Source organism: Mesoplodon densirostris, chromosome 16, assembly GCF_025265405.1.
Source record: "Mesoplodon densirostris isolate mMesDen1 chromosome 16, mMesDen1 primary haplotype, whole genome shotgun sequence".
Taxonomy (NCBI): domain Eukaryota; kingdom Metazoa; phylum Chordata; class Mammalia; order Artiodactyla; family Ziphiidae; genus Mesoplodon; species Mesoplodon densirostris.
In genome coordinates, this window is record NC_082676.1 from 21,661,697 (window position 1) to 21,680,740 (window position 19,044).

Below are 19,044 nucleotides of genomic sequence, written 5' to 3' on the forward strand. Positions count from 1 at the left end.
CCCAAACAACTGTTCAAATGATTTTTCCCCATAAAGGCACTGGAAAAGCTATACCACTTTTCCAATACTGTTTGTTTTTTTTTTTGCAGTACGTGGGCCTCTCACTGTTGTGGCCTCTCCCGTTGCAGAGCACAGGCTCCGGACACGCAGGCTCAGCGGCCGTGGCTCACGGGCCCAGCCGCTCCGCGGCATGTGGGATCTTCCCAGACCGGGGCACGAACCCATGTCCCCTGCATCAGCAGGCGGACTCTCAACCACTGCGCCACCAGGGAAGCCCTCCAATACTGTTTTTTGTTTTTGTTTTTGTATAATGACTGGAGGCAAAGGGATGAATGAAAAAACCTATTGTGTCTGCCTTCCTCCAAGCTTATAGTCTAATAATCCACCACTAGCAAATAAGTTCTGTTCCATAAATGCAAGCATGGCTTTCTATTGGGAAGTCTAGTAGTTTATCACATTAAGAGGTCAAAAGTATGGTAAATATCACAGAATTTGGAGGAAGACAGATATTATGGATTAAGTTATATACCCCCAAAAGGTGTTATGTTGAAGTCCTAACACCTGGTACCTGGGAAAGTGACCTGATGTGGGAATAGTATTTGCAGATGTAACTAAGATGTAAGTTAAGATGAGGTCATGTTGCAGGACGGAGGACCATTAATCCCACATGACTGGTGTCCTTGTAAGTGAGGAGAAAGACACCCCAGGAGAATGCCAGAGATTGGATTGACACAGCTGCAGGATTGATGGGCACCACCAAGCACTAGGAAAAGGAAGACCCCCACCCAGAGTTTTAGAGGGAGCATGGTCCTGCTGACATGTTGATTTCAGACTTCTAACCTCCAGAATAGTGAGAGAATAAATTTCTGTTTTAAGCTACCCAGTTTGTGGTAATTTCTTATGGCAGCCCTAGGAAATGAATTCAATAGACATACTTGAAATTTTTCTCTACCACGTTTTACACATTAGCAAGCTACTTAATCCTTCTGAACTTCAAGTTTTCAACTTCAAAGTAGATAAAATATGCAAAATGGTGTGTGCCACTATGGAAAATAGGATGGTGGTTGCTCAAAAAATTAAAAACAGAATTGCCATAGGATCCAACAATTCCACTTATCCTCGAAACAAATGAACGCAGGGTCTTAAAGGGATATTTGTCCACCCATGTGCATGGCAGTACTATTCACGATAGCCAAAAGGTAGAAGCTACTCAAGTGCCCACTGATGGATGAATGGATAAACAAAATGTGGTCTCTACATACAATGGAATATTATTCAGCCTTAAAAAGGAAGGGAATTCTGACAAATGCTACAACATGGATGAACCCTAATAATATTACGTTAAGTAAAATAAGCCAGTTATATGGGCTTCCCTGGTGGCGCAGTGGTTGAGAGTCCACCTGCCGATGCAGGGGACACGGGTTCATGCTCCGGTCTGGGAGGGTCCCGCCGCGGAGTGGCTGGGCCTGTGAGCCATGGCCGCTGAGCCTGCGCGTCCGGAGCCTGTGCTCTGCAACAGGAGAGGCCACAACAGTGAGAGGCCCGTGTACTGCAAAAAAAAAAAAAAAAAAAAAAAAAAAAGAATGAAATAATGCCATTTGCAGCAACATGGATGGACCTGGATATTGTCATACTGAGCGAAGTAAGTCAGACAAAGACAAATATCATAGGATATTGCTTACATGCGGAATCTTTAAAAAATGATCAAACAAACTTATTTACAAAACAGAAACACACTCACAGACTTAGAGAACGAATTTATGGTTACCAGCAGGAAAGGGTGGCAGGGGAGGTATAGATTGGGAGATTGGGATTGACATGTACACACTGCTATATTTAGAATAGATAACCAACAAGGACCTACTGTATAGCAGGGGTGACTCTGCTCAATACTCTGTAATAACCTAAATGGAAAAAGAATTTGAAAAAGAATATATATATGTATCTGTATAACTGAATCACTCCGCTGTACACCTGAAGCTAACACATTATTAATCAACTATACTCGGATATTAAAAAAAAAAGAGCTTTTGCTAATTAAAGCTCCTCATGTGGAAGAGTCACCATTCGTACAAATTAATGTCAAATCAGTGACAACAAACAGAACACACACAGAAAAGCAAAACAGGTGAGGGAATGTTATTTTCAAAATTTCAGACTGCTTCTGGAAATTACCAAGTCATCCCAACGCAGAACTCGGGCTCCGCTCCACCAGAGGTTGCTGCAGGATCGCGCGCGAGGGATCCGCTCCCGGCGACTCCGCTCTAGGCCGCAGGCCTCGTCTCTGCTGCAGTTCCGCCGCCGCTGCGCGGGTGGAGGAGGTTCCCGGCTCCGGTGGCTTCTGTTTCTCTTGGATCCACGCCATCTCCCAACATTCGCGGACATCCGCACCTTCCCGCACTGTCTGCTGTGTTTCCGCCTCTGTTCCGCGCCATCTCTCACGGCGCCCCGGGTGCGTTACTGAGGGGAGCGCTGGGCACGTGGTCTGCTCCGCCCGCCCCCCCCCAAGGGGAAACTGAGGCCCGAGGGGCCGGTGAGCGCCGCATGGCGACTTCTCGGCCCTCGTGTCTTCGACAAAGAGGCCTCCGGTCACCGAGCCACCGGCCGGCGCCGTCTCGGAGCCTCACCTGCCCCGTGGGGAGACTTGTGCCCGCTGATGTCGAGAGACCGGTCGGGTGACGCGTGGCCCGAGGTCCCGCAGGGGGTCGTGCAGAGCCCGTGTGAACCTGGCCCGAGGGGCGCCAGAGCCCCTGATTCACTGCCCATCACCTCCGACTCCAGCGTTTCAGGCCCCAAAGCCGCTCGTCGGTTACCGGCCAAATACTCTGGTGACCGTTAGCCCATTTCCCCTTATTAAGCTTTAAGGGAAAGTGTTGAAACGTCCATTTTCCAAACGGGTGTTAGAGCTTTAAAGTGAGGGCGCCCCAGGGCCCCCGAGGGGCAGAGTCTGGCTTCCTGTCCCTGCTTCGCACTGAAGCCCTTCCGCACCCGTTCCCTGGCCAGGCCCTGCGCTGCTGAAGACCCTCCCTCGAACGGCTTTGCTGCGCCTGCCTCTGCCAGCGCCCCCTTCTCTCCTGCGGGACCCTGAGCCGCATTGCCTGCTGCGCCCCACTGTGTCCAGGGGCTGAGCTGTCCCTTGGGCAAGTGCTGCTCCTGAGGGCCTTGAACTGGGGGCCGTGGCCTTCCTGCCCCGCCGCAGAGGGGTGGTCCCTGGGCTCAGGGGGGTTCTGGGCACAGTCTTGCCAAGCCTTGTGCAGGAGAGTGGGGCTGGGTTTGGGGTCCAGAAAGGCCTGAGTTCAGATCCTGACTCAGCTGCTTGTTAGCCGTGGAACCTCAGGTGAGTTACTTCATTCTCCTGAGCTTTCCTTTCCTTCCAGGGGGAAACAGCAAGCAGTCCGGGAGGGCAGAGGCCTGGTCTGTGTCTTTGAACCCCCAGTGCCTGGCAAGTGGTTAGTAGGTACTTAGTTGGTATTTTGTGGGTGGATGAGTACTTGAGGCATTTTTACGAGAAGTTGGTCTTCCTGTGGCCTCTGTTGATGAGGGGAGGTGGAGTCTTTCCATGAAGTGAGGATAGCGTTGGGGTCCCGGGCTTGGCTGGGCAGCTTTCCCCTGCCTGGGCGGAGAGCCGGCTGCTCACATGGGCTCCTCTGCCTGGCTCTTCTTCTGCCCTTTGTTGCCCCTGCATTTGGAAGTGATCGTGGGCTGGCCGTGCCCTGGTCACTGGTAGTGCCGGCAGAGGAGTTGCTGAAAGCGTTTCCCCGTGTTTGGAGGGTTCACTCCTGTCCCTTCTCAATTCTGGAGCTGTCCCACACGGCCGTCCTCCCGCCGCTTTTCTATTATTTTACTTATGTATTATTGCACACCGCACGGCTTGACGGATCTTAGTTCCCTGACCAGGGATTGAACGAAGGCCATGGCAGTGAAAGCGCACGGAGTCCTAACCACCGGGCCTCCAGGGAATTCCCCCCCCCACCTCTTTAGATGTCTCCTGGCACCTGGTGTCTGTTGAGTGCCCTCTGCCTGGCTTGGTGCTGGTTTCTCTGAGGCTTTAAAAAAGGAGAATGGGAGTGGGTCTTGCCACAGCTGTGGTCTTCTGACCCTGGTCTCCAGTCTCAGCAGCCCTGTGTTCTTTTCTGCCTCTGGATTTGAAGTGGTTACAGGCTGCCTGTGTCCTGGTCATTGGTAATATAGGCCGAGGAAAAGTTGCAAGATTTTCCCCATGTTCAGGGGACCCATACTTGTCCCTTCCATACAGGACAGCCTTCAGTGACTAGCAGTGACCAAGCATGAGGCAGTCTGAGGATGGAGGGAGTCAGGCTGTAGTGCGTTCATTGCCTAAGACCCGAATCCCCCCAACACACACATCATGTTTTCCTGTCGATGAGCATAATGGTTTCCTGCCAGTTGGGCAGATCACATGATGGCTTCTTGTCCCCTGCAGGAGTGTCACATGGCTGCTGTTACATGAGACGTGTCGTCAGGGAGAGCCGGGACTGAGTCCCAGGTAAGTGGTGTCCCGCCGGTTCTCTAGTACTTGAGTTGTGTGCAGGCTGTGAGGCCAGAGATGTTGGGTGCTGAGGTGTAGAGAATGAGGGTGCAGTGGAGGCTTGGGCCCCCTTCTGCTCCTGAAAGCCTGGATGGAGGCTGCTGTGATGTTGACAGGACAGAGATTCACATCCAGTGACCAGCCAAGTGCTCTTTTGTGAGCCTGAGCGAGAATTCTGTCAGGTGTTCAATCCTGGTGCCACTTACACACGTTCCTTCAGTACCTAAGAGTTCTCAGTATTTCTGCCGTTAGTCTCCTCTTCAGCTCTTGGCAGGGACTGGTGAATAATCGGGTGGTTCTGTCATCTTAGGCTGTAAGTCTGGTCATTGACCTGTCTGCTGGTGTGTTCCTAGGCCAGGCCGTTTCCCAGGATGCTGGCGGTGGCCTCCCTTCTCAGCTCCCTCACTGCCCTTTTCTGCCCCTGCATTCGAAAGTGATCGTGGGCTGCCTGTGCCCTGGTCATTGATAGTGCAGGGAGAGGAATTGCTGAAAGCCTTTCCCCGTGTTTGGAGGGTTCACTCCTGTCCCTTGCAAACTCTGGAGCTTTCGTACATGTCTTTCTTCCCACTGATTTGTGTTGCTTCCTGGTCCCTGGCGCTGTGTGCTCACTGAGCGCCCCTTTTCCCGAACAGGGCCCTGCCTTAGCAGTTCACGGGCTGGCAGTGGAGGGCTCCCTTCCGGAAGTTTTCTCTGATTCCCCATCGCACCCCTTCCTCATTCCACATCCTCAGCCCCGCCCCTCAGCACTGATCGCACCTAGAAAGTGTTGATTTGCTGATCGTGCCCCTTATGCTGTAATCTTGAGGGCAGCACCTCCCTGTATTGTGTTGCATCTGGTGCCTGATGCATAGCACCTGGACCAAAAAAAAAAACCCCAAAGAGGTGGAGATGACCCATCTGTTGTGAGGTGACAGGGCTTCTCCCATTGCAGAGTGTCAGGGTACCAAGCCCTCCAGCAAGCCAGCCTGCCGGGTCAGCCTCCTTTTCTCCACTGGAATTGTTTCTGTAATGAAAGGTAGACTTACTATAATCTGCCTTAATCCTGGTCATGAGCAGGGCCCGTGGTCCACTGTTGGTGATTTTCTAGTGACCGACCTGGACAAAGCCCAGTATAGTTGAGGATGCATATGTAAGTCGCCCTTATACTACGTAGCAGGCACGGGGCCCTCCTCCACCTGGTACCCCTCCCGGTCCATTCTAGTCATTGCCAGGCAGCCACAGCCTACAGACTGGTTAGCAGCAAATTGATCACAGTTGGCACATAGGGTAACGTAGGTATTATTCCCATCAGAGGTGACCTGCAGACCCCTTCCTGGGGTTAAATTGTTCTTGTTCCTGATACCGTAGTGTGGCCGTTCAGGTACTGCAGTAACAGCCTGCCTTCGTGGGTGCTAGGAACTGCCAGCTGCTGTGCCAAGTGTTCCGTGTGTCCCCCAGGGCCTGCTGTGAGTGCCCGTTCACCGATTTTCCTTTGCAGCTGGGTCTGTGTGCACAGAGGCTCCACAGGAGGCGTCATCTTGGTGTCAGCCAGGCGCTAGGCTCTGGGGCCCCAGGTAAGGCTTTTGGACCTTTCTCTGGAATTTTGTGTTTTTTGTAAAGTCACGTGCGTGTTTTCTGGGGCTTGGATGATCGTGTAAGGGGAAGTGGGGTGACAGCATCCTGCTGTGGGGCAGTCCCCTACATGCCTAGGGGAGGGCTCTGGAAACCTGCTTGGGTGAAGGGCTCCCCGGGGCACCTCCCTTCCGAGCCTTAGGGTGTCAGTGCAAGTACCGTTGTGATGGAGACCGGTCCCGCCTCTCAACCTGTCTAGCGCTGTGACCCCGTCTCAGACTCCACATCTTCATCTGAAGAGCAAAGCTGGGATAGCAGCAAAAGTTCTAAAAAATTTTTCATGGTGGTGCCATGACCACATGATCCTGATCTTTTTCAGCCCGAAAGCATTTGCAGTTTTTTATGCTGGAAGTGTCTTGACTCCCCCTGGCAGGGAGGTTTTGTGGGGTCTTGGCCGGACACGACAGAAGCTGCTGGGACTCGGCCAGGCTGGGCTGCTCTCCCTGCCCCAGGCCCCTGGCTCCAGCCTCCCGCCCTTCCTGGCTCTTTCTGTCCTTTGCTGCTCCTGCATCGAAAGTGATCGTGGGCTGCCCGTGCCCTGGTCATCGATAGTGCAGGGACAGGAGTTGCTGAAAGACCTTTCCCCGTGTTTGAAGGGCCCAGTTGTCCCTTCCAAACCCTGGAGCTTTCACACACTAGCTTTTTGGTCCTGCCATTTCCTTCAGAGCACGGGCCTTTGCCGGCCCACATGTGATATGGTGACCGGGCTGGGCCCCGGACTTGTGGAGGTTCACTTTGTCTTTGAAGTAAAGGAGCCTCCAGAGAGAAACCAGTCCATACGTTTGTATTTGGACCTCACACTGGAATAAGTTCAGATAATGCTGAAGGGCACACGGGAGAACTGTAAATCGTGGGTTCTGCTCTATGAACTTAACAGGAATGGAGGACAACCCATAATAATACATTATTCAAGGCAGCCCATGACCGACATGCTTGTTTGTGTGTTGACTTTGCTCCTTTACTCAGTTTTTGGTTTTTTTCCCTTTACTGTTTCTTTTTTTTGCGGTACGTGGGCCTCTCACTGTTGTGGCCTCTCCCGTTGCGGAGCACAGGCTCCGGATGCGCAGGCTCAGCGGCCATGGCTCACGGGCCCAGCTGCTCCGCGGCATGTGGGATCCTCCCAGACTGGGGCACGAACCTGCGTCCCCTGCATCCGCAGGTGGACTCTTAACCACTGCGCCACCAGGGAAGCCCCCCTTTACTGTTTCTTTTTTTTTTTTTTACAACTTTATTGGAGTATAATTGCTTCACAATGGTGTATTAGTTTCTGCTTTATAACAAAGTGAATCAGTTATACGTATACATCTGTTCCCATATCCCTTCCCTCTTGCGTCTCCCTCCCTCCCACCCTCCCTATCCCACCCCTCCAGTCGGTCACAAAGCACCCAGCTGATCTCCCTGTGCTATGCGGCTGCTTCCCACTAGCTATCTACCTTACGTTTGGTAGTGTATATATGTCCATGCCTCTCTCTCGCTTTGTCACAGCTTACCCTTCCCCCTCCCCATATCCTCAAGTCCATTCTCAAGTAGGTCTGTTTCTTTATTCCTGTTTTACCCCTGGGTTCTTCATGACATTTATTTTTCTTAAATTCCATATATATGTGTTAGCATGCGGTATTTGTCTTTCTCTTTCTGACTTACTTCACTCTGTATGACAGACTCTAGGTCTATTCACCTCATTACAAATAGCTCAATTCTGTTTCTTTTTATGGCTGAGTAATATTCCATTGTATATATGTGCCACATCTTCTTCATCCATTCATTGGATGATGGACACTTAGGTTGTTTCCATCTCTGGGCTATTGTAAATAGAGCTGCAGTGAACATTTTGGTACATGACTCTTTTTGAATTATGGTTTTCTCAGGGTATATGCCCAGTAGTGGGATTGCTGGGTCATATGGTAGTTCTATTTGTAGTTTTTTAAGGAACCTCCATACTGTTCTCCATAGTGGCTGTACCAATTCACATTCCCACCAGCAGTGCAAGAGTGTTCCCTTTTCTCCACACCCTCTCCAGCATTTATTGTTTCTAGATTTTTTGATGATGGCCATTCTGACTGGTGTGAGATGATATCTCATTGTAGTTTTGATTTGCATTTCTCTAATGAGTAAAGATGTTGAGCATCCTTTCTTGTGTTTGTTGGCAGTCTGTATATCTTCTTTGGAGAAATGTCTATTTAGGTCTTCTGCCCATTTTTGGATTGGGTTGTTTGTTTTTTTGCTATTGAGCTGCATGAGCTGCTTATAAATTTTGGAGATGAATCCTTTGTCAGTTGCTTCATTTGCAAATATTTTCTCCCATTCTGAGGGTTGTCTTTTGGTCTTGTTTATGGTTTCCTTTGCTGTGCAAAAGCTTTGAAGTTTCATTAGGTCCCATTTGTTTATTTTTGTTTTTATTTCCATTTCTCTAGGAGGTGGGTCAAAAAGGATTTTGCTGTGATTTATGTCATAGAGTGTTCTGCCTATGTTTTCCTCTAAGAGTTTGATAGTTTCTGGCCTTACATTTAGGTCTTTAATCCATTTTGAGCTTATTTTTGTGTATGGTGTTAGGGAGTGATCTAATCTCATACTTTCACATGTACCTGTCCAGTTTTCCCAGCACCACTTATTGAAGAGGCTGTCCTTTCTCCACTGTACATTCCTGCCTCCTTTATCAAAGATAAGGTGACCATATGTGCGTGGGTTTATCTCTGGGCTTTCTATCCTGTTCCATTGATCTATCTTTCTGTTTTTGTGCCAGTACCGTACTGTCTTGATTACTGTAGCTTTGTAGTATAGTCTGAAGTCAGGGAGCCTGATTCCTCCAGCTCCGTTTTTCATTCTCAAGATTGCTTTGGCTATTCGGGGTCTTTTGTGTTTCCATACAAATTGTGAAATTTTTTGTTCTAGTTCTGTGAAAAATGCCAGTGGTAGTTTGATAGGGATTACATTGAATCTGTAGATTGCTTTGGGTAGTAGAGTCATTTTCACAATGTTGATTCTTCCAATCCAGGAACATGGTATATCTCTCCATCTATTTGTATCATCTTTAATTTCTTTCATCAGTGTCTTATAATTTTCTGCATACAGGTCTTTTGTCTCCTTAGGTAGGTTTATTCCTAGATATTTTATTCTTTTTGTTGCAATGGTAAATGGGAGTGTTTTCTTGATTTCACTTTCAGATTTTTCATTATTAGTGTACAGGAATGCCAGAGATTTCTGTGCATTAATTTTGTATCCTGCTACTTTACCAAATTCATTGATTAGCTCTAGTAGTTTTCTGGTGGCATCTTTAGGATTCTCTATGTATAGTATCATGTCATCTGCAAACAGTGACAGCTTTACTTCTTCCTTTCCAATTTGGATTCCTTTTATTTCCTTTTCTTCTCTGATTGCTGTGGCTAAAACTTCCAAAACTATGTTGAATAAGAGTGGTGAGAGTGGGCAACCTTGTCTTGTTCCTGATCTTAGTGGAAATGGTTTCAGTTTTTCACCATTGAGGATGATGTTGGCTGTGGGTTTGTCATATATGGCCTTTATTATGTTGACGAAAGTTCCCTCTGTGCCTACTTTCTGCAGAGTTTTTATCATAAATGGGTGTTGAATTTTGTCGAAAGCTTTCTCTGCATCTATTGAGATGATCATATGGTTTTTCTCCTTCCATTTGTTAATATGGTATATCACGTTGATTGATTTGCGTATATTGAAGAATTCTTGCATTCCTGGAATAAACCCCACTTGGTCATGGTGTATGATCCTTTTAATGGACTGTTGGATTCTGTTTGCTAGTATTTTGTTGAGGATGTTTACATCTATGTTCATCAGTGATATTGGCCTGTAGTTTTCTTTGTTTGTGACATATTTGTCTGGTTTTGGTATCAGGGTGATGGTGGCCTCATAGAATGAGTTTGGGAGTGTTCCTCCCTCTGCTATATTTTGGAAGAGTTTGAGAAGGATAGGTGTTAGATCTTCTCTAAATGTTTGATAGAATTCGCCTGTGAAGCCATCTGGTCCTGGGCTTTTGTTTGTTGGAAGATTTTTAATCACAGTTTCAATTTCAGTGCTTGTGATTGGTCTGTTCATATTTTCTATTTCTTCCTGATTCAGTCTTGGCAGGTTGTGCATTTCTAAGAATTTGTCCATTTCTTCCAGGTTGTCCATTTTATTGGCATAGAGTTGCTTGTAGTAATCTCTCATGATCTTTTGTATTTCTGCAGTGTCAGTTGTTACTTCAGCTTTTTCAGTTCTAATTCTATTGATTTGAGTCTTCTCCCTTTTTTCTTGATGAGTCTGGCTAATGGTTTATCAATTTTGTTTATCTTCTTAAAGGACCAGCTTTTAGTTTTATTGATCTTTGCCATCGTTTCCTTCATTTCTTTTTCCTTTATTTCTGATCTGATCATTATGATTTCTTTCCTTCTGCTAACTTTGGGGTTTTTTTGCTCTTCTTTCTCTAATTGCTTTAGGTGCAAGGTTAGGTTGTTTATTTGAGATGTTTCCTGTTTCTTAAGGTAGGATTGTATTGCTATAAACTTCCCTCTTAGAACTGCTTTTGCTGCATCCCATAGGTTTTGGGTCGTCATGTCTCCATTGTCATTTGTTTCTAGGTATTTTTTGATTTCCTCTTTGATTTCTTCAGTGATCACTTCGTTATTAAGTAGTGTATTGTTTAGCCTCCATGTGTTTGTATTTTTTACAGATCTTTTCCTGTAATTGATATCTAGTCTCATAGTGTTGTGGTTGGAAAAGATACTTGATACGATTTCAGTGTTCTTAAATTTACCAAGGCTAGATTTGTGACCCAACATATGATCTATCCTGGAGAATGTTCCATGAGCACTTGAGAAAAATGTGTATTCTGTTGTTTTTGGATGGAATGTCCTATAAATATCAATTAAGTCCATCTTGTTTAATGTATCATTTAAAACTTGTGTTTCTTTATTTATATTCATTTTGGATGATCTGTCCATTCGTGAAAGTAGGGTGTTAAAGTCCCCTACTATGATTGTATTACTGTCGATTTCCCCTTTTATGGCTGTTAGTATTTGCCTTATGTATTGAGGTGCTCCTATGTTGGGTGCATAAATATTTACAATTGTTATATCTTCTTGGATTGATCCCTTGATCATTATGTAGTGTCCTTCTTTGTCTCTTGTAATAGTCTTTATTTTAAAGTCTATTTTGTCTGATATGAGAATTGCTACTCCAGCTTTCTTCTGATTTGTATATGGTAGTTCTATTTTTAATTTTTTGAGGAACCTCCATGCTGTTTTCCATAGTGGCTGCACCAATTTACATCCCACCAACAAGGCATGCACAGGGGTTTCCTTTTCTCCACATCAAGCTGAAACTTGTTATTTCTTGTCTTTTTTATAATAGCTATTATTAAATATTATTTGATAATAATTCCAGCAGGTGTGAGGTGATAGCTCATTGTGGTTTTCATTTGCATTTCCCCAATGATTAGTGATGTTGAGTATCTTTTCCTGTACCTGTTGGCCATCTGTATGTCTTCTTTTGGAAAATGTCTATATAGATCCTTTGCCTATTTAAAAATCAGATTTTTTTTCTCCATTGAATTTATGAGTTCTTTATCTATTTTGATTATTAACCTCTTATCAGATACATGATTTGCAAATATTTTCTCCCACGCAGTAGGTTGCGTTTTCATTTAGTTGACGGTTTCCTTCGCTGTGCAGAAGCTTTTTAGTTTGATGTAATTCCACTTGCTTATTTTTGCTTTTGTTACCTCTGCTTTTCATGTCAGATCCAAAAAATCATTGCCAAGACCGATGTCAAGGTTACCATCTATGTTTTCTTCTAGAAGTTTTCTGGTTTCAGGTTTTACATTCAAGTCTTTAATCCATTTTGAGTTAATTTTTGTGTATGGAGTAAGAGTGGGGTCTAGTTTGATTCTTTTGCATGTATATTTCCAGTTTTCCCAACACCATTTATTGAAGAGACTGTTCTTTACTCATTGTGTATTCTTGGCTCCTTTGTTGTAAATTAATTGACCTTATACACGTGGGTTTACTTCTGGGCTCTCTATTCTGTTACATTCATTTATGTTTCTGATTTTATGCCAATAACACACTGTTTTGATAACTACAGCTTTGTAATATAGTTTGAAATCAGAATGTGTGATGCCTCTGGCTGTGGTCTTATTTCTCAAGATTGCTTTGGCTATTTGGAGTCTTTTATGGTTCCATATAAATTTTAGACTTGTTTGCTCTATTTCTGTGAATTATGCCATTGGAATTTTGATAGGAATTGTGTTGAATCTGTAGATTGCTTTGCATAGTATGGATGTTTTATTATTATTAATTTTCCTTCCAGTTTTATTGAGATATAATTGACATACAGCACTGTATAAGTTTAAAGTGTACAGCCTAATGATTTGACTTACATACATCATGAAATGATTATCACAGTAAGTTTAGTGAACATTCATTTTCTCATATAGATGCAAAATTAAAGAAATAGAGGAACTTCCCTGGTGGCACAGTGGTTAAGAATCTGCCTGCCAATGCAGGGGACACAGGTTCGAGCTCTGGATTGGGAAGATCCCACATGCCGCGGAGCAACTAAGTCCATGCACCACAACCACTGAGCCTGTGCTCTAGAGCCCGCGAGTCACAACTACTGAGCCCACGTGCCACAACTACTGAGGCCCACGTGCCTAGAGCCTGTGCTCCGCAACAAGAGAAGCCATCACAATGAGAAGCCCGCACACTGCAATGAAGAGTAGCCAACGCTCGCCGCAACTGGAGAAAGCCACGCGTGGCAACAAAGACCCAATGCAGCCAAAAAAACAAAAAAAGAAATAGAAAAAAAGTTTTTCTTGTGATGTGAACTCTTAAGATTTGCTCTCTTAACAACTTTCATATATACCGTACAGCAGTGTTCATTATATTTATCATGTTGTACATGACGTCCCTAGAACTTATTCATCTTATAATGGAGAATTTGTACCTTTTGACTGCCTTCATTCAGTTCCCCCTCTCCTCACCCTCTGCCTCTGGTAACCACAAATCTGATCTCTTTTTCTATGAGTTTGTTTATCTGTTTGTTTTTGAAGTATAACTGACCTACAACACTATGTTAGCTCCCGTTACACAACATAGTGATTTGGTATTTCTATTCATTTCAAAATGATCACCACCATAAGTCTAATTATAATATGTCACCATACAAAGATACTGCATAGTTATTTACTATATTCCCCACACTGTATATAGCAGTATATATGTGATTATTTTGAGTTCCTGATGTCTTAAGTTCAAATACATTTTTACACCCTGCATTTTTACTTTCCCCACACCCACATTTACTGTTTTTGACATCATATTTTACATCTTTTTTTGTGTGTATCGCTTAACTACTTATTGCAGTCATAGATGATTTTACTACTTTTGTCTTTCAACTTTCACAGTAGCTTTACACACTGCTAATTTACCTTTATTGTGTATTTACCTTTATCAATGAGATTTTTTCCCTTTGTAATTTTCTTGTTTCTAGTTGTGGCCTTTCCTTTTTCACTTAGAGAAGTCCCTTTAACATTTCTCTAAGGTTGGTTTGGTGGTGCTGAACTCTTTTAGCTTTTGCCTGCCTGTAAAACTATTTTTTTAAAAGATATTCACCATGTATTTCTTTAGGTCTTCTTTTAAAATTAATTAATTAATTTTTGTATTTATTTTTGACTGTGTTGGGTCTTCGTTTCTGTGCGAGGGCTTTCTCTAGTTGCGGCAATTGGGGGCCACTCTTCATCGCAGTGCGCGGGCCTCTCACTATCGCAGCCTCTCTTGTTGCGGAGCACGGGCTCCAGATGCGCAGGCTCAGTAGTTGTGGCTCACGGGCCTAGTTGCTCCACGGCATGTGGGATCTTCCCAGACCAGGGCTCGAACCCGTGTCCCCTGCATTGGCAGGCAGATTCTCAACCACTGCACCACCAGGGAAGCCCCAAAACTTTTTAATTTAATTTAATTTAATTTTTAAAAAAATTCTGGCTGCTTTTGGGTCTTCGTTGCTGCACATGGGCTTTTCTCTGGTTGAGGCAAGCGGAGGCTACTCTTCGTTGTGGTGTGCAGGCTTCTCATTGTGGTGGCTTCTCTTGTTGGGAGCACAGGCTCTAGGCATGTGGGCTTCAGTAGTTGTGGCACATGGGCTTAGTTGTTCCGTGGCATGTGGGATCTTCCCGGACCAGGGCTCAAGCCCATGTCCCCTGCAGTGGCAGGCGGATTCTTAACCATTGCATCACCAGGGAAGCCCAGCCTGCCTGTAAAACTTTTGATCTCTCCATCAAGTCTGAATGAAAAGAGCCTTGCTGGGTAGAGTATTTTGGGTTGTAGGCTTTCCCCGTTCATCACTTTGAATATATCATGCCATTCGCTTCTGGCCTGCAGAGTTTCTGCTGAAAAGTCAGCTGGTATTCTTATTGGAGTTCCCCTGTATGTAACTAATTGTTTTTCTCTTGCTGCTTTAAATATTCTCCCTTTAATTTTTTCCATTTTAATTACAATGTGTCTTGGTGTGGTTGATCCTGTTGGGACTCTCTGTGTTTCCTGGACCTGGATGTCAGTTTCCTTTCCCAGGTTAGGGAAATTTTCAGCTATTATATCTTCAAATATGTTCTCTGCCCCTTTCTCTCTCTCTTCTTCTGGGACCCCTATAATGTGAATATTAATATGCTTGATGTTATCTCAGAGATCTCTTAAACTGTCCTTATTTCTTTTTAATCTTTATTCTTTTTTCCTTCAGCTTCATTGGTTTCCACTAATCTGTCTTCCAGCTTGCTGATCAGTTCCTCTGTATTATTTAGTCTACTGTTGACTCCTTCTAGGAAATTTTCTAGAAATTCCTTCTAGGTATTTTTCATTTCAATTATTGTATTCTTCATCTCTGGTTCTTCTTTATATTTTCTAACCTTGTTAAAAAATTCTAACTTCTGGGCTTCCCTGGTGGCGCAGTGGTTGGGAGTCCGCCTGCCGATGCAGGGGACACGGGTTCGTGCCCTGGTCCGGGAGGATTCCACGTGCTGCGGAGCAGCTGGGCCCGTGAGCCATGGCCACTGAGCCTGCGCAACTGGAGTCTGTGCCCCGCAATGGGAGAGGCCACAGCAGTGAGAGGCCTGTGTACCGCAAAAAAAAAAAAAAAAAATTCTCACTTCTCACTCTGTTCATCCAATATTCTCCCAAATTCTTTGAACATTTTTATGATCATTACCTTGAACTCTCTGTGGGGTAGACTGCCTATCTCAGCTTCAGTTAGTTCTTCTTCTGGGGTTTTATCTTGATCTTTCATTTGGAAGATATTCCTCTGTCACCTCATTTTGCCTAATTTGCTCTTTTTATTTCTATGTATTTGGTAGGTTGTTGACATTTCCCATCCTTGGAGAAGTGGCCTTTTGTAGGAGACGTCCTATGTATCTCAGCAGCACACTCCTCTCTCTGGTCACCAGAGCTATATGCTCTAGGGGTGCCCACTATTTGGGCTGCGTGTTGTGGCAGACTGACTGCTGTGGGCAATCTGGTAGGTGTGGCTGGCACTTGGTCTGGTTTGTTGTCAGGCCCTACCTTGTGTAGAGGCTGCCAGCCACTGGTTGGCTGGCAGGGCTGGGTCACGGGGCTGCTGGCTGTGTGATCCTGGGGGGTTCTGGAGTGGGTGATGGTGGGGCTGGGGGTCTCAGATTTAGTGTCAGCCTGCTGGTGGGTGGGGCCAGTTCCTGATACAACTGGCTGCAGTATCTGGGATGTCCCAAGGCTAGTGTTGGCCCACTGGTGAGGGAGACTGGATCCTGGACAGATGGCTGAGGGGTACAAGGTGTCTCTTCTGTGGACTTTGGCTTGCAGGGGAAAGGTGCATTAGAGGGAACACTGAGGACAGGGGGGGAATCATTTACTCTGCTTCCCATTTAGCAATCTGAAAGAAGCCACTTCTTGAACTATCCCCTGTCCTATCCTGTAGTATATCCAGGACAACTGGACAGCCTGGTGGGGTCAGGCAGAGGGAGCTATCTTCATTATCTTGGGCTGTCAAAACAAAACACCATAGACTGGGTGGCTTAAATAAAATAATTTATTTTCTCACAGTTCTGGAGGCCAGGAAGTCTAAGATGATTGTGCCAGTCAATTTGGTTTCCTGTGGGGTCTCTCTTCCTGACTTGCAGATGGCCACCTTCTCACCATGTCCTCACATAGCAGAGACAGAGAGAGACAGAGAGTGGCCTCCCTGGTGTCTCTTTTTGTTGTTGTTATTGTATTCGTTCACCTGTTTTATATTTTAGGTTTCATGTATAAGTGATAACATACAGTATTTGACTTTCTCTGTCTAACTTATTTCACTTAGCATAATACCCTCCAGGTCCATCCATGATGTTGCAAATAGCAAAAGTTCAGTCTTTTTTATGGCTTAGTAATACTCCATTGTATATATGCCTGGTGTCTCTTATAAGGACACTCACTTTACCAGATTAAGGCTTCACTCTTATGACTTCATTTAACCTTAATTAGTTCCTTACTCCAAATACTGGCGCACTGGGGGTTAGGCTTCAACATATGGATTTTGGGGTTACATAACTCTGTCCATAGCAGGAGGCTTTGAAATTTAGCTTCCCTGAGCTGCCTGGGATCCTGAGTGGTCTAAGTAGACCTAGAGATGGCTGTGGAGCTGGATGGAGAGCTTGCTAGAAGGGACCACAGTACCAGAGTGAGGTACCAGATATGCCCTCTGCCTAAAATTCAGCATGTGCCATGGTGAATTGCAAATGTTTATTAAAAGAATCAGTTGACTGTGCCTTCTTTTTATAGGTGTCACATGAGTGTCCCAAGTTCTCCAGCCTTCAGGAGTCACCCTTTCCTTGAACATCCACTGAATATCAGCTCCCAGATCTGCAGGAAATCCATTCAAGAGCCCAGTACATGCTGATGTGTTTCTATAGATCCATCCTGTAGCTGTTGCATTTTTCTCTGAATGGCTCCATTGTGCCAGGCCTCTTTGTGGTCACCTACAGCCATTTCTTCACCTCTTCTCCCAGTTGCTGTTCTTTCCCTAAGCTATTTTGCTCTGAACATCCTCTGAGTGGCCATGGCTGGCTCCAGGACAGCACAGACTCCAAACTCTGGCCTGATCTTGTTTCTGCCTCAGAAGCATGTGGTGCTGTGGCCTCAGAGGCCATTAAGGCGTCTTCTAGCTCATCCAGGCAGGCCTGTTCTCAAACGTTCAGCTGGGAGAATGTGACAATTTTCTGGAGTTTGATAATCTTCCATCTTTCTTGGTGATCCATGGATGGTCTCACAGCCCAGCTGAGTACTTATATTTAATCCCAGGAGATTCTGAGAAGGTATAGGTTTGTAGAGGAGGAAGGATGGGAGATGATGGGGAGGAAGAGAAGATGCGGGGAAGCCAGAGAAGACAGAAAGAGGAAAACATATTACAACTTAACCCAGTTTAACTCAAACTTGAATGTGCATCCAAATCACCTAGAAGGCTTGTTAAAGCACAGAGTGCTGGATCCCACCTCAGATTTCTGATTCAGTAAGTTTGGGGTGGGGACCAAGACTTTGCATTTCTAACAAATTCCCAGGTGATACTGATGCTGCTGGTCAGGGGACCACACTCTGAAGACCACTGACTTCATCCCCAAACCATATGGGAGGCAGTGCACCCCCTTCAGACACAGTGTTTTGCTTCTCACAATGGGTAGGCAGATCTGTTCCTTCTTAAATATCCTTGCGGCCAACAGCCAAGTCCATCTGTTTGTTCACATAGTAGCAAGATGTCCAACAAATCCCTAAAGAAACTAATGAGCAACTTGGATCCAACTCTTTATTGTCTGCCAGAGGAAAGGCATCCATGCTTGGTAATGAGCCTTTGGTCTCTCTGCCAGGCTCTGTGGCCAGAATTAAGCACTTTGTCATCTAGCTGGTAAAGGACTTTCTTGACAGTATTGAACCAGAAAGCCTAACCAAGTCATTTACTTACATCCCATTATATTGGGGAAACAGTGGATGGTCTGCTCTCAGAAACCTGTTTGTTTCCACCTTGGTGGTGTGCAGGACAGGAGAGGGTGTGTGTCCCACATCATGCAGAGTCCTGGGACGTGATGGCCGCTGCTCCCGTTCACACATTCCACCAGCATTTTGTAGCCGCCTGCATAGTCTGACTCTGAACTAAGTCAGAACAGGGCACAATGACAAAATACATCCAGGATCTGCTTCAAGGCTAGGCCTGTGACACAGCTCCATGCTGGGTGTATAGTGAACCCTCACGAAATGTCAGCCTTGATTATTATGAGTTTGATTAAGAGCAGAGTGTTCCCATCACGATAGAATTGCTTGATGTAATTCACAATCTCCTTCTGGGAGGAAATTAGCATTCTTGATAAATGTTTAAGCAATTTTCTGATAAACTCTAACAAGATTAAAACCTCCTTGGAGAAATCAGCTACCCAAACACTCAGCTGATTATCAGACATTCTTTATCTTATATTCAGTTTAATAATGCTTATCCAACCATTCTCTTTTCCTGGGAAATGTCCTTAACAAAAGGGAACTCTGACTTGGCTTTGTGGCATGATCAAAATAAAACTTTGACACAAGCTTATAACTAATTTATCTGAAAAAATTTAAAACAGTCATTATGGAGGTAGGACACAGGAGTAGTAATTAACATTTTTAAGTACTTGCTGCTTGCCAGATATTATAGGAAATGTCTTATATAGCTCATCTTTCTTTCTCTTTATAATGAGTTGGGTTATCGTAGCTCTGTTTTACTTATAAGATGCTCAGAGAGGTGAAGGGACTTGCCCAAGATCACACAGCCAGTAAACGGCAGAGCCAGGTTTCGAATCCAGGTCTGTCTGAGTGCAGAGCTGGAGCCAGCAATAGCTTCCCTCTTCTGCCTCTGCCAAA

At 45.2% G+C, this 19,044-nt stretch overlaps 1 long non-coding RNA gene and 3 other non-coding genes across 4 annotated transcripts; all 4 read left to right on the top strand.

The window, feature by feature from the left end:
* The first annotated feature begins 2,290 nt into the window (after window positions 1-2,290).
* Window positions 2,291-18,731, top strand: LOC132476435 (uncharacterized). The gene is made up of 5 exons (XR_009530140.1): window positions 2,291-2,452; window positions 4,442-4,504; window positions 6,024-6,099; window positions 15,504-15,664; window positions 16,942-18,731. It is a non-coding gene; the product is annotated as an uncharacterized LOC132476435 (long non-coding RNA).
* Window positions 3,678-3,811, top strand: LOC132477228 (small nucleolar RNA SNORA71). The gene has a single exon (XR_009530244.1). It is a non-coding gene; the product is annotated as a small nucleolar RNA SNORA71 (small nucleolar RNA).
* Window positions 4,966-5,099, top strand: LOC132477224 (small nucleolar RNA SNORA71). The gene has a single exon (XR_009530240.1). It is a non-coding gene; the product is annotated as a small nucleolar RNA SNORA71 (small nucleolar RNA).
* LOC132477226 (small nucleolar RNA SNORA71) lies at window positions 6,661-6,792 on the top strand. The gene has a single exon (XR_009530242.1). It is a non-coding gene; the product is annotated as a small nucleolar RNA SNORA71 (small nucleolar RNA).
* Window positions 18,732-19,044: the final 313 nt, after the last annotated feature.